The sequence below is a fragment of the Ambystoma mexicanum genome, chromosome 5q (assembly GCF_040938575.1).
Source record: "Ambystoma mexicanum isolate Mex_15411 chromosome 5q, UKY_AmexF1_1, whole genome shotgun sequence".
NCBI classification, from domain to species: Eukaryota; Metazoa; Chordata; class Amphibia; order Caudata; family Ambystomatidae; genus Ambystoma; species Ambystoma mexicanum.
The window spans coordinates 724,025,223-724,039,091 of record NC_090933.1 but is presented as its reverse complement, the minus strand read 5'-3'; positions in this window follow the sequence as shown (position 1 = coordinate 724,039,091).

The following is a 13,869-nucleotide window of genomic DNA, read 5'->3' as shown; positions in this document are numbered from 1 at the left end:
GCACCCATATCTGAGGTATTGGGATACTGCACTCTCCGAGCTCTCCAAACATCTGCTCTGCAGTTATTAAATGGCGCTCTGTCATGCGCTGTCGTGACACGAATAGCCTGCTCATGTCCAAATGTCATCAGACCTTTCCCCAAGAATGGCTGCTAGAAGACCCTTAATGTCCCCTATAGCTAGAGTATTCCCCCTTGTCATCTTCTCTAGTTCATAAATCCATTTTCCTGTGCCCGCTGTTAAATTAGGAAGTTTACATCTTAAATTATCCTTATCCATCTGCGGCCATGGGATATACTGTGGGCTAGCTCCTCCTTTCTCTAATAGGGGGAACTATGTGTACCCAGATGCACATTCGGGTCCCATTGTCTGCCTATCCATAGAAGGGACAATGGTTCTGCATCGCCTTCTGTCTGGCAATGACCTTAGTCTGCTCACATATGGTGGTGATTCTTCTCTCCCACTATGTAATCGTCTTTTAGGGTGCTCAGGATATGCTATGGGATCTTGTGTCCTGTCCTTAGGGTGTTCCATATCTGACCATCTTACTTCCTTGTCTGACAGCATGCATCCTTCCGGAACACATGCGCACTCTCCCTCCTCCCATCAGAAGGTTTCCCTTTCTTCGTCTGACATATCTAGTCTCCAACTAGTATGGCTCTCGTTCCTATCATTTTTATCCAATGTTAAACTGTCCAAAGACAAGTTTCTTTGCTCGTGACTAAATGGGCTTCCTTCCTTGCCTCTGGATTGGGCAATTATAGATCGATCTTCTTTTCCCCTGCTTCCCAATTCGCACATTGTCCTCATTTCATGGCATTTCATGGCACACCTTATCGATCCTGTCTCCAATACTTCCCATGTCAAAATTCTTATCTTTGACTACTCTAGACTGCCCAGGCATCGCTTTACTTTAACGGAAGAAACTCCTCTAGTATGCCAAGTAACTCTGTTTTTGCTCCTTGTGATGGGAGAGCATTCTCTATATGAGACCATGATAATACTGGACTTGGTTCCATTAGCTCTTTCTGAATGCGATCAATGTTGCGTGTTCTGTCTCCTTTTTCGCTCAATTTCTTTGTCTATTTCCCTTCGTTTCTTTGCTACCCATCTAGTGCTGTCCGCCTCCTTCCTTTACTCTTCCCTTCTCTCGTTTGATCTACGCACTTCCTCATCTCTGCGTCTTTGCATTCTTTTGTCTCTCAATTTCTGTTCTTCTGCCTCTTCTCTGTTCCTTTCTAATCTCTTGTTCTTCGCATGCTCTCTGCCTGTTGTCATTTTTTCATTTGCTCCTCTACCCTTTCTTCATTTCTTTGCTGTTCCTCCTGATACATCTGTTCTAGCCGTTGTCTATTCTTACTTTTATTCTCATCTTCCCTCAACCTTCTTTCTCGTTCCGTTTCTTTATCGTGCTCAGCTTGGTCTTCCCCTTGCCTGACTTCTTCGATACTTTTCCCATCAAGTTTAAGCAATATCTGTCTGTCCATCCATCCATTCATTCTGTACGAGTGTTATCTCGTCAGCCTTATCCTTTTCCCCTTTCCATCTTTTAATCTCGTTCTATATCTGTGGTTACGTTCGATAATGCACTCTTCTCTTCCTTGTTCCGCAAGGCTTTAAAGATTTCTTCCTTTCTCTTACTCTTTTCTGAGCTTTCACCACTGCTATACGCAGGTGGCTCATATATCGGATTAGTATACCCTGTAGCCGCTTTCAGTTCTCTCAACGGATATAATTCCATATCTTCCGTACTACCGCTATTTACTTCTGACGGAGTAAGGGGAGCGGGAGGCTAAACACCCTTCTCCTTTCTCTGGTTAAGCATTCATTCCTCAGGAGGCGGATCCTCTTGCTCCTCCTGATACATTTTCCAGAGCTCTAAAATAGCTAGTCTTTTCTCTAATTTCTTTCCCCTGAACGCTGTGTGCAAATATGTGGTCATGTGTTGCAAAACTGCTTTTGACAGTGATCCCCCTTGTGGCCATGGCATGAACATCTTATCTTCTGTGCCTTTCACCCATTCTGCACTGTATTGTTTGATCTTGGGCATGTGTTTTGGCAATGTTTTACACATATGTATCAGTGGTGTGCCTTCTCCCATTTTGACAAGTCTCAATCGACTGTCTATACTTATCAGTATTTACACAAGATACATTTCAGAAAAACAATAAATATGAGCGCGCTCCACACTCGCCGCTCAAGCCTTGACTTTTCAGTAATTTCAATCTACTCTGCGGTCGGTGTCGACAATGACCCAAAGTAGATAATGACTTTGTCTCTATACAACACAGCCTATCCTTGCCGTTCTTTCCAACACTTCTTCAAGACATAAAATTCACAAACAGACAAACTCAGTAGACTTTCACATATACGTCATGACACCTTTTTTCACTAGCCCCTAAAAATACTCTGATAGGAGTTTAAGTCGAGTCCTCTTGCAGATCTATCTGCGCTCAACCTATTTTATCCACTTGGATTTTGAAATGACTTCTTCTGCACTACTCGAGTGAGGACTACCGGGCTTCCAGGCACTTTACGCCTCATCTTAACACTTTATCATGTATTTTTGGCGTTCTCCGTCACACACTAAAAAAACCAACCCCTGTTACTTTATTCTGTACAGTCCCTTTCCCTACAATTTGCCAGTCTTAGTCTACTCACCATTCGGCTTTAGGCCCTCTGTATCGTCTTCCCCTCCTTCAATTCGGCCACGGTCGCCTTCAGTCCGCTCAGCGCCTGTGGAAACCAGGAGGGATTTCATCGGAGGGGCCCATCCCACCTGTATCTTCTTTACTTGCAAGTTGACTATTTCGGCCGTTCTCCAGAGGAAACTTTGCGTCCTTCCAGCCAGATGGCAGAGGGTATCGGATTATCCGAAGATCTTGAGTCTACTAAATCGACAGGCCTTTTATTCAACCATCTGACCGCTTTCACTTGAACCCATAGGGGCTCTTTAAGATGAGGTGGAGCTCTTATGGGAAGGATGGGGATGCAGAAAATACTCAAACATCAATAATAAGGTCGACACAAGAAGTTGGTAAAGGGTACGCTGTTTTATTAACAATTAACTAAAACAGGGAGTACAACAAACGTCTCTGGACCTATCATGGCAAGTTCTCAAAGATTTACATTAAAAAAATTCTTTTTATAGTAAAAATTTGTCATCACTGACGTCACACTATGTGGCAAACTGTAAAAACGTATGTGGGGCTGTGATTTGGTAACAGGAAACCTCTACATATACTTTCTATGGGGGTTAAAGTTGTGATTGGAGCATTGTCAGGTGGGCAAATAAGCCCTCCTCTAGTGCAAGTCATCTTCACTGTCATAAAAATACACAACGATTTATTGGATCTCAAGCTATAGGGCTCCTTGATGATACAAAGCCCTCTAATTGGTTGGCACACGTGTACCCTTCTAGAATATTCCATTTGCTAGCAGTGCACAAGCTGGCACCCTAGGTGCTGGTGGTTGGTCTTGACCATAGCTCCCCACCCAATTAGCCCAACATCTATCATCACTCTTGCTTTCTGTCATTCAATTAGCATTCAAAGATGGCCTTATAAGCTTCACAACTCCTTGGAATACTAGGGAGTGTGGGCATGCTCTTATTTTCTGGTCTCTGCATAGTCTGCTCAAGTCTATTCTCGTCCAGGTCACGTTTGAGATTCATTTTGATGTTATAAATGGTATTAAAATGAATAAATCTTGGCACTCATTGGTTTTCATCTGTATCTTGGCAGGAGCTTGGCTCGTCTCTTGCATTCATTGTATCCTTCGAGTAGACAACCAGTGTTCGGGTGCACTGGCCTCTTGGCACTGGGCCAGACAAGCCTTCTTGATTCTTCCGTGCTCGTCAGCTACTTTTATTAACTGCGCCACATTTTCAGCCATCCTGCTCATGGGATCGCAGTTTGTTAAAACACAATGTGGAACATCCAGATTTCTTATGAGATATATACCTTGGCGGCACCGCCTGCAGTTTATGCACTACGTATAGCTAGCTTCTTATAATAGCTTGGTCTACTTGCGTCGCTGGCTCTGTACAATTATAAAATGGTTTGCATTTTCTTCCGTGCTTCTTACATGTGTAATCTTCACTTCGCACGTAACTTGTCATGTGACGTCACCAGTCTGCTCTTTCAGTCATCTTCTCTCATTCTTCAGGGATGTTTCCCAAGAGATTGTCGGCTCCCCGTGGATACATAAAGAATGGCTTTCTCAATGGATACTTTGCTTCAAAGGCTGCTCGTGTTATAGGTGTCATTTGTTATAGGTGTCATTGCAGGTGTCTTGCTTGTCACAATTTCTGGTTCCCAACATATAGTCAGGTTAGGGGCGGGACTTCCAGTAGAAGCTTTTAGCTCCTCCTCTACAGGGTCATGAAGGACTACAAGGATGCATGCTATACATCAGCTACCCCAGCATGAACAACCTGCCCTCCCACACACAGGCCAAAGGCCACCTGGCCATCTGTCACACTTTGCTGCAACCATCCCCACAACGCTGTACCCACATGCCATGTCCCCTGACCAATCATGCCCATCTGCCAAAATATTTGGGGTCCCACTCTGTACCATAGCTAATGTGTCTTGCATGCCAGCACACGTGGAAGAACCATGCCTAGCAACAATTGCGCCTTGAAATACTTGCATACAGGAGCGTTCTAAATGTCATATATCATTTCCTATGTCCCATACAGGCACTCGCGCATCATCAGAGGCCTCCTCCTCCACCACCACCCCCCAAGGCGCACACAAGCTATGCCTAGGCACATGGACAGTCGTGCAACACCTCGACCCAGCAAGGTCAAGCCTGCAGGTGGCACAGTAGGCCCTACGGCAACACCACAGGCCACCAGGAGCACCTCAAAGCCCACTGCAGCTACCCCCGCAGCTGTAGTATCCAACAGAGGCCACACCACCTGGCAGGTCCACTCAGGTCACAAAGGGACAGCAGCCCAATGTCGCAGCCTGTTGAAGGCCACAAACCTCAGAGTCCCCACCGCTGCCAGCCTGCCCACTCACCAGAGCAGGATGTGGGCATGCCATTTTATGGGACACCGTCCTACAGCCCAAAGCTGTACAGCCCTCTCCCATTGAGCACACACCACCAAGCAACAACATCCTTCAGAGGCTGGATGAGATGGAGAGGCAGAAAAGGGAGATGGAGGCCATTTGGCACACCATTCGGAACACCTCCAGGCAATCTGTGATTGCCTGCATGGAGCCAACCACAGGTTTGTGTGAGCCATGGCAAAAAACCGGGCTGAGGCAGCTGCCAGTACTGACACCCTGACTGTATGGGCAGAGAGTCAGGGAGATGACTGAAGGGGTCTCGGCCCTTGCAGAGGCCATCCATCCGAGCACTGAGTTCACACTGCAGCACATCCGGGAGCCTGTGTCGATACCCTAAAGTTCCGCGACACTTACTGAGGGATTGTGGCCGAGCACACACACCCAGGCGCCTGTCCCAGCGCCAATTGGCTCCCAGATCACCAGGGACTGGCATGGGGGGGAAAGAGGCCACAGAAATAACATTGAGACACATTTTGCCCTGAGTGGCTGTTCTGGGTTTTTGGTGGGGGGAGTGGGGAGAGGAGTGAGTTAGTGTGCGAGGTAGTTGGTGGTGGGAGGGGGCGTGGTGATAGTGTGCTGGGGAGTTAGTGGTGGGAGCGGGAAGGAGGATAGTTAGTGCACATTGTTTCATTAAAACTGTTGAACTTCATCAATGCAAGGACATTCCTGATTGTGTCACTTACGTGTTGTGAATGTGTCGAAAGAAATTGTTTATCAGTCCCTGGCGAGCCAGTCTCCCATCCCTCACATCTCTGGCAATGCATGCAGCTGTCTCGGCCACAGGCACTGCACCCTCATCCTCTGGGGTGGCATGTCCACATCAGTGGGTAGCAGGATATTTCTCTGTAGGCAGATACTGTGCAGCATGGCACACAAGCACAATTCTACCCACTTGCGTCAATTGGACCAAGAAGCAGAAGCCGCAGGAGTATAGTCATTGCCCCGTTTTTATGAACATTAACAAACCACAGCAATCTGTAGTTCCATGAATGATCATGGTTTATCTATTTCCTCTGGTTTTCCCTAGCTTAATGGAGGGAGGAGGGTAGACCAAAGGTTTTTTAATATTAATTTGAAGATAGAAAAGCTCTTTGACAAGAAGCCCTGTACATGAGGACAGATGGGTTGGCCGAACAATCGTGTGTTTGGGTGTTGTACAATAGAAAACAGGATTCATTGAGTAAAATAATCACTAGGTGATGAATATGGATTTGTTTCGTATGCAGAGCGAATGCTACCGAGTAGAGAGGGATTCCCTTGAGGAGGCTGGCTCAGTAGTCTGCATGTTCTGGTAGGCTGGAGATGAGCCTTGATGGAGTAGAAAGTGGAGTGGCAACCATTGCATTCATGGTAATGAACTGTTGAGATTTAGGACCCATGTCAAAGCACCCCAAGTTTGTGAGGCTGAAAGGGATGGGGTTAGGGTATGGGGAGGGAATGTGGAATAGGCTAGGATGGCTGAGGGATTTGACATCCGTCTTGGAGTTAAGCCTCCAACATTTAAGCCTGTAGTGATGTATGTTGCAGTGGTAGCCAGTCATTCATGCCCATTTCCTTGCAGGTCCATTTGTCTGCAGCCCATTTCTTGTTCTTATTTTTTTAACACATTTCACTGCAAATGTAGATGGGGGTTGGGTAGGTATTTTATAGGGTAGGTGGTATGTGGGGAGTTGCGGGGGGTGTCTCCCCCCACATCTTTTTTGGCCAAAATCTGTTTAATAAAAAAAAAAGAAAGAAAATGGGCCCGGAGCAAATTGCTGTGGGGAAACATCATGGAACTGTAGCCAGTAATGTGGGAAACTATTTCTGGGGTGGAAGATAGATGGAGAAGAAGATATGTGAATCATCAGATGATCTCATCTGCTAAAGGAGGAGATGGTGTTTACCAAGGGACGAGGTGTACAGAGTGAATAAGTGACGACTCATGGCATACATCCCTTTGAGGTACCCCTACTAGAAGGGGAGAGGCAGATCTACGAGCATTCCAGGAGATGGAGAAGTGCGTACAGCCAAGTAAGAAGCAATCCATGAGGCAGGGGTTAGTATGGGCATGGTGTTGAACAAGCATTAGCAGAGGTAGAAAAATAGCAGTCTGAGATTGTAGCTGTCTTGAGAGCTTGCTTGGCTAGAAGGGGGAATGATTGCTTACGTCTTTTCCCGTAACTGGGCTCAGAAATTGAATCTGGCCCCGCAGGTGATGCAGAATATTACCCTGTACCTGCATACACCAGGTGGAGGTTCAGGTTGTGGTAACTAAAATCCAAGTACAAAGCAGAGTACCAAAATCAGTCTATATTTATTTGAGTATTTATTGGGTGCAGCCCTAGCTGTGAGAAATAAGAGTGCTGTACATCAGAGCTTCTTAGGTTTACAGTTAGAGGGTAGTTTTTTTTACGACCGGGCAGTGTAGTTATGGGGCCTGAAGAAGGTGCTTCTTGAAGAGCAGGGTGCATTTCAAAATTTCGAGAGGGTGGGTGCACGTCTGTTCCACAGCTTCGAAGCGCAGATTGAGAAAACATGTTTCCTGGGATTTTCTTTTGTGGCATGTTCTGTTTTGCATTTTTGCAGCTCTAATCGGACTATGGCTTGGCTTCTTGTGGAGCGTTAACTGCTACAGATGCCTTAGTTGGTCAGTTAGGTGGGAGCAGGCAAGGGGGAAGCTTTGTAAATGATTTAGCTGGTTTTGATGGTGCTGAATCCTTGCGATCTTTTTAGCTGATTCCTTTAGGTAGGCGAAGTTCCACCATCTAGGCAAGATAAATGCAAGGGCTGTACCTCTGATAAAGTTAATGTCTGGATGAAAGGACTAGATTTTCAGAAAAAGAGAGAGTTTGTACAGAACTGTCAGGGTTTCCTTGCTCTGTGTTTTGAAGGAGAGAGGATGGATGCTTGTGGAATGCCACAGGTAACAGCAGGGGCGATCTGGCGGTATCCATCTGCACAAATGGATGCCAGCCTTCTAGGTATGAAGCGGCACACTGGAGGGCATTTGCACCAATGATCACAAGATTGTGTACTATGTCAATAAGGTCTTGATGATCCACTGTTTTGAAACTATGGAGAGATCTAGTTTTATCAGGGCACAGGCATAGCCATAATCAAGAATGCAGAAAGCATCATCTACAACTTGGATGGAGCCAGTCTGTTCTGCATCTGTGCCTGAGGCCATATTGATTGGTCTGTAGAAGGTTTGTTTTGTTGCTCTGTGGTTGAACTGGAATTGTTACAGCTCTTTAGGGGAATGTGCCTAGGAAGGTTGGTGATGGGGCAATAGTTGCTGAGGTCATCTTGTCCAGTGTTGGTTTTTTAGGAGCTGGAGTATTTGCCAGTTTTGAGGATGGTGGAAAATATTCCTTGGGCGAGGGATGCACGAACAGTAGCAAGGAAAGGGTTGAGTACTTTTGTGGGGCGTTCCTTGAGTATGGAAGCGGGTAGGATGTCCATTTCAATTTGAGTTCACTTCGGAATAAAACATTCCATAAAACACAACCTGCTGTTCATTTTTCATGCAATGTAAGAATACAACTTAGAAAAACACATTAAGTTAATAAATGGTGTCTCTTAATCTTTAAGTCTTTATGAATATAACCTAATAGAGGCCAACCACTTAATGAGCATCCAGCCCGCAATGTATAACATAGTGCAGGACAACAGTGAATAAATCCAACATCCCTTAAAATTGGCGGCAACGTGTTTGTGCTGATATGCAGCTGATGTGATGTGCTGATTTGTAATCAATACAAATACAAAAAAAACAAGTCTGCAATAAGTCTTCACAAGATTCATGACAAAGCAGACAATGTTTCTCTACCACTAGGCTGTAGCCGTAACACTTTAAGGGAAATGCAAATAAATCTTGCTCCAGTGACTAAGCCAATGTCATATAGGTAATTACTCCAAGATTAGTATTGCTTCATGTCATTGTTAGAACGGACTAATGTGATCAGTGCGCCGCTGAAATTCCAGACATAGAAAATGCTGTCTACAAAAATGGCGAGGCGCAGAGATCACATAGAGCACCTATTCCCTTTTCCCCATACCCGCTTTCATATCTAGTTTCCTTTGGCGGCACACTTCTGTGTGTGGTGTTGACTCGCCTCTATCCCTGCAACGTCAGTTCCCTCCCACTTACGTGGGTTGGAGCTGGTGCTGCAGGGTCCTTTTTTGGTGTACTTAATGTTTGTTCTTTCTTGTCTCCCGCTTCCCATGTAATGGAAGCGGGGGACACCCCAGCAACCGCCGACTCCCATTACACCGAACAAGGTGAGCGGGAGACACCCTGCAATCCCCGAGCCCCTTGTTTGGTGTAATTGGAGTTGTTTTTTTGCTAGCAGCCGAATGTGCCATAAATGCGCATTTGGCATTTTATTGCCGACGTTTCGTTAGAACCATGTGCTTGCGATCAAAGGATTTAATTAATTCCTTACTCTCGCAGTTGTCCAAAAAAAAGATGCTAAATGTGACTTTATTTGCCTCGAAGAAATAAAGTCTAAAATATTTGGCAAAGTAGAGTGGTACAGTGTATTCGTTTTCTCAAAAAGTTGTTTTGGGTGGCGGAGCCAGAGAATAGAGCTTGCTCTAGGTTTACACAATACAGAATTAATTGTGTGTTGAGGCACATCCACCATGTAATTACTTCCAATGCGCAACCAGTGATCAGCGGTTTCCAAAAAAAAGTCAGCCCACAGTCCCTATACCTACCAAAGGCTCAAAAAAGAAAGGGGTACAGTGTCGGGAGAGATCTGTTAATAATCGATTACTTGAATAGGAGCCCAATTACTGAGCTTCACAAGCATGGTCCAAATCCTTTGCACATACTGTAATTAACAATGTAGCTGTATAATGTAACTTCACAGCTCCACAGAGCAGTGAATAGCCTGAATCAATTATCTTGATAATGAAGATGCAGTCATCGTTGCAACGCATTACACAGACACAGCAGGGTATCCCAACGTCTGAGTAACAATGAGGAAAATAAGGTACAGGAGGCACAAAGTAGGGTGGTGTAGGATGAAGGACTCGCAGAGCAGGGGGAACAGGAACAACCCGCTCCGCACCACTCGTTTGAGTGCACGTTGATGGCTGTATGCCGTGCCATGCAAAGCGTCTGCCTCCCAGGTACTCCAGCTTCCTCAGGGTACGGAACATCCCACTCCTCTGATCGGCTCCTAGATGTCATCGGAGTAGGTGGTAGCTATGATGCATGCTAGGCTGTTAGTCAGGTGCTCCATGGATACACTTTTTTGAAGGTTGTGCATGGCGTTGATGTTTTCACAGATATCATCAATGAAGAAGTTGTTGATGGCGGTATATTTCTCAATGTTTTGAGGGATTGTTGGGTTGAAAAGAGGATTGATGCACTGCATGACTACCTTGAAGAGTCCTTTGCTTTCATTGTTTGCTATGGTCTTCTGGTAGAAGGTGCCTTTTGCTGTGGAGATCAGTTCTCTGCAGCCAGTCCAATGTTATTTAGGCCAGTTTGCAGCCAGTCCAGAGTTGAGCGTGGACCACGGGATGCAGCGCAGACCCAAGATGGACATCAGAGTGAAAAGTATCATTGGAGCTGTAGTTCCTAATCACATTCTGGCCCTTATTATGACAGTTATATGCAATTTCCTGTTGTTGCATGCAACTTCTCCCAGTGGTCTGGTTAGAGGCCCAGATGCCGTTCTCTGTGCTACTTTTACTAAAGTCTGGTTCTTCTATAGCAGTTGGTGCTATCTCGGTTTTACACCGGGTTGCACAATGCAGGGTAATGGATGGGTTTGGGATTTGGTGGATTGTGGTCTGGGCCGGATGGTGGTGGTGGTTGTCATCAGTGTGGCTACAAGTGTGTACACACTCTGGGCAAGAAATGGGTGCGGTCAGAGAGCTCCTATGGTGACTGATCTTTCAGTAGTGGTTCACATCCACTTTTTTAGAACAAAAAAGAGAGATAAAGGGGTATGTGTCACCAGCATACCCTTCACATAAAGGGGTTCTCCCTTCTAAAAAATGTTTTGACAATAGAACTGGTCCCGAAAGTTGCTTCACGCTGGTCATAAACCCACTAGCTTAAAGCTTTAAGTCCTCTAGTCACTTGGAGCACAAGTTTAACAAACTAATCGACACTACTTAGTAGAAAAAAATATATATTTTATTTATCAATTACTTTCGAATTTTTAAACATTCGGTACTCAATTAATAGATAGTCCTTCACTAAACATTTAAAACAAATGATTCATTGACAGAAACAAATGTAACGACTGAAACCTCCATTAGAAAAGCTCATAGAAATAGATTCTAAAGTTGTTTTTGGCTTTAACAAGGTGATGTGTTTTGTTGTTTCTCACATTCATTCAGACTTAGCTTCTCACACCTCCGTTCGACTCGTTTCATACATTCTCATATACCATCATTTATCACATTCTCATTCAACACACAAATAGTGCCCGACATGTTTCAGCCCAATTTTGTTGTGTTTATAATCATTGTTAGGGAATTCTTCAGGGGCTAATAAAGAAAGATCAGGCAGTTAAGCAAATAATGTTTCTGTCAAAAGTATAATCTAAAACAGTAGTATTAATTGTTACAGACAATCTTGTTTTAACATTTTCAAATAAGATCTAGATGGTCTCATCATTTATAAGGGGTATCATTTCCCTTATCTTCCATCGAGTTGGAAAAGGATCATCACCTAGCAGGAAGCAACAAGAGAAAAATAGGCTGATTAGTGACCTATTATCGTTGCTCAACTCTACAATCTGTCATATTTCATTGGTGACAGTTGAGGATCAAAAGCCCAAGCACCCATTGCGTGATATTCAAAGAACAAAGAAATGCACGTGACGGTTGACGTCAGGTTAGGGTGTTTTACCTTAGCCCCATTATTCATGTGGTGAGATTGGAGAAATACATTAGGAGGCAGGAAGAACAATCGTTTTGGACCTTTCAATGTCCTATCTGCACCTTGTGTGTGAGTGAGATCAAAAACATCACTCACTTTTGAAATTGGTCTTTTTCACGTTCCTTATTGAGGTGGAGTTATCGAAAACACTCAATCTCCTCTCTCTATTGAGTAGAGTAACTGGAACGTTATCAGGGGCTACACAAGAGAATATTGTATTTTCACGTTATGAGCTAGAGAGGAATGGTTATTAGAGCATACTTATTACATCAGTAACACTTACTTAGTTTCTGGTATTCATCTAGGTATGGGACATTCTAGAACGTCAGTGTGGCGTCCAGTTCGGCGAAATAGACTGCAGATATCACATGACCGGTTCTGCTGTCTTGTATCTGCTTTAGTGTAGTCTCGTGTATACTTTCTAGGGTTTAGAAAGGGTTAAGAATTAGTCCAAACATTTTCCATTCAAGTGTGTTAGAGGTTACTGCAAGTTCGCATTTCTTCTTACTAGACCTATAACCGTACGTTATGTTATTAGGGAAGAGCTTCCGCAATCGTACGACTTTCGGTACCGTTTTCTAATGTTGTTTCTAAGTCGCAGCGCGTCAATGTAGCATGCGTAAAGCTTATATTTTAGATCTTCTGTCTTTTAGGCAGCTAATTATTCTTACCGTTGTATTGTAGCGTCCAAGTCTCGTGATCGAGTCACATTCGCTCCTCCCCCTTTCAGTGCGTTCTTGCTTCCGGGTTCGCCTCTGTTGGTTAGAAGTGTATCCAGGCTTTTTATATCAGCGTACCCGGTATGCACATGCGCAAAGGTAATTCAGGGTCTGTAGGTTGTCCTAGTCAATCATTCAATCAATGCATTGTGTCCATTATGTATTTATTTAAAGGGAGAGAGCATATGTTATCCGACCTTGATTTGGGAACTTTCGCATCGCATCCACAGAGCCACGCCACCGCAGCTGAACACTTTGCCCTGGAGGAGGAAGTACCGTGGTAATTTGTCAGATGTTTCACAGGTCGGACTTTTCACACGTTTCTGACTTTATCGATGCAGTGTGCTCAAACAGTTGGCTTTCACAATATGGAACCAAGTTGTCGGTTTGTGTATTTTAAGCCTTTTCTTCATGTTTAAATGTGGAAAAAAGATTTGGCTAATGTTTTTTTATGTAATTATCTAGAGGCTCATTTGCTCAGAAAAAGGCGTTCCGCTTAAAAAGTAGAGTTAGTAGTTTTATGAACTGTTCAGGTGTTTTACGACTTGCTTGGAAAAAGGGACTCCAGACTATTAGATTTTCACAGTATTAGACCCACAGATCAATTTTTTCATTTAGACCATTCGTCATACTATTAGTGAGGAAGATTAGCTGTTGCTCTTTTTTCTTTTATCTTTATTCTTGTCCATACTTGGTTCACATCCACATCAGGTGGGTCTTTACCTTCACCTCTAGGTCAATGACTGGATAAAACAGGCCATGCTAAGACTAAGAAAGGTGTGTAATAACAAAGTGAATTTGGCATTTTCTATAAACCCTTTCAGAACTTGTCTTACGACTTATACAGAAGATTTCATTTGTCATAGAAGTCCCTGACTGTACTTGCACAACAGTCTTTTCCCATCTGGGCAGGATATCAAACAACCAGAATGCTGTCCAAAAATGCTCAAATCAGGATTTTACAACAGCGAAAATAGAGTATTGCAATATTGAAATGGCATCGGGCCCACTAAACTGGGATACATTTTCAAAGTCCCAATTTCAAGACCATCTCATTTTCCCCCTCTTACCTACATACCCCCACTACTTCAGTCCTTGCAATAATGTTATCATGGCGACAATCTATTGAAAGGGAATATTGGGATTATTTGTCTATATCGCCTGTCCCCTTCTGTAATGGCATGGC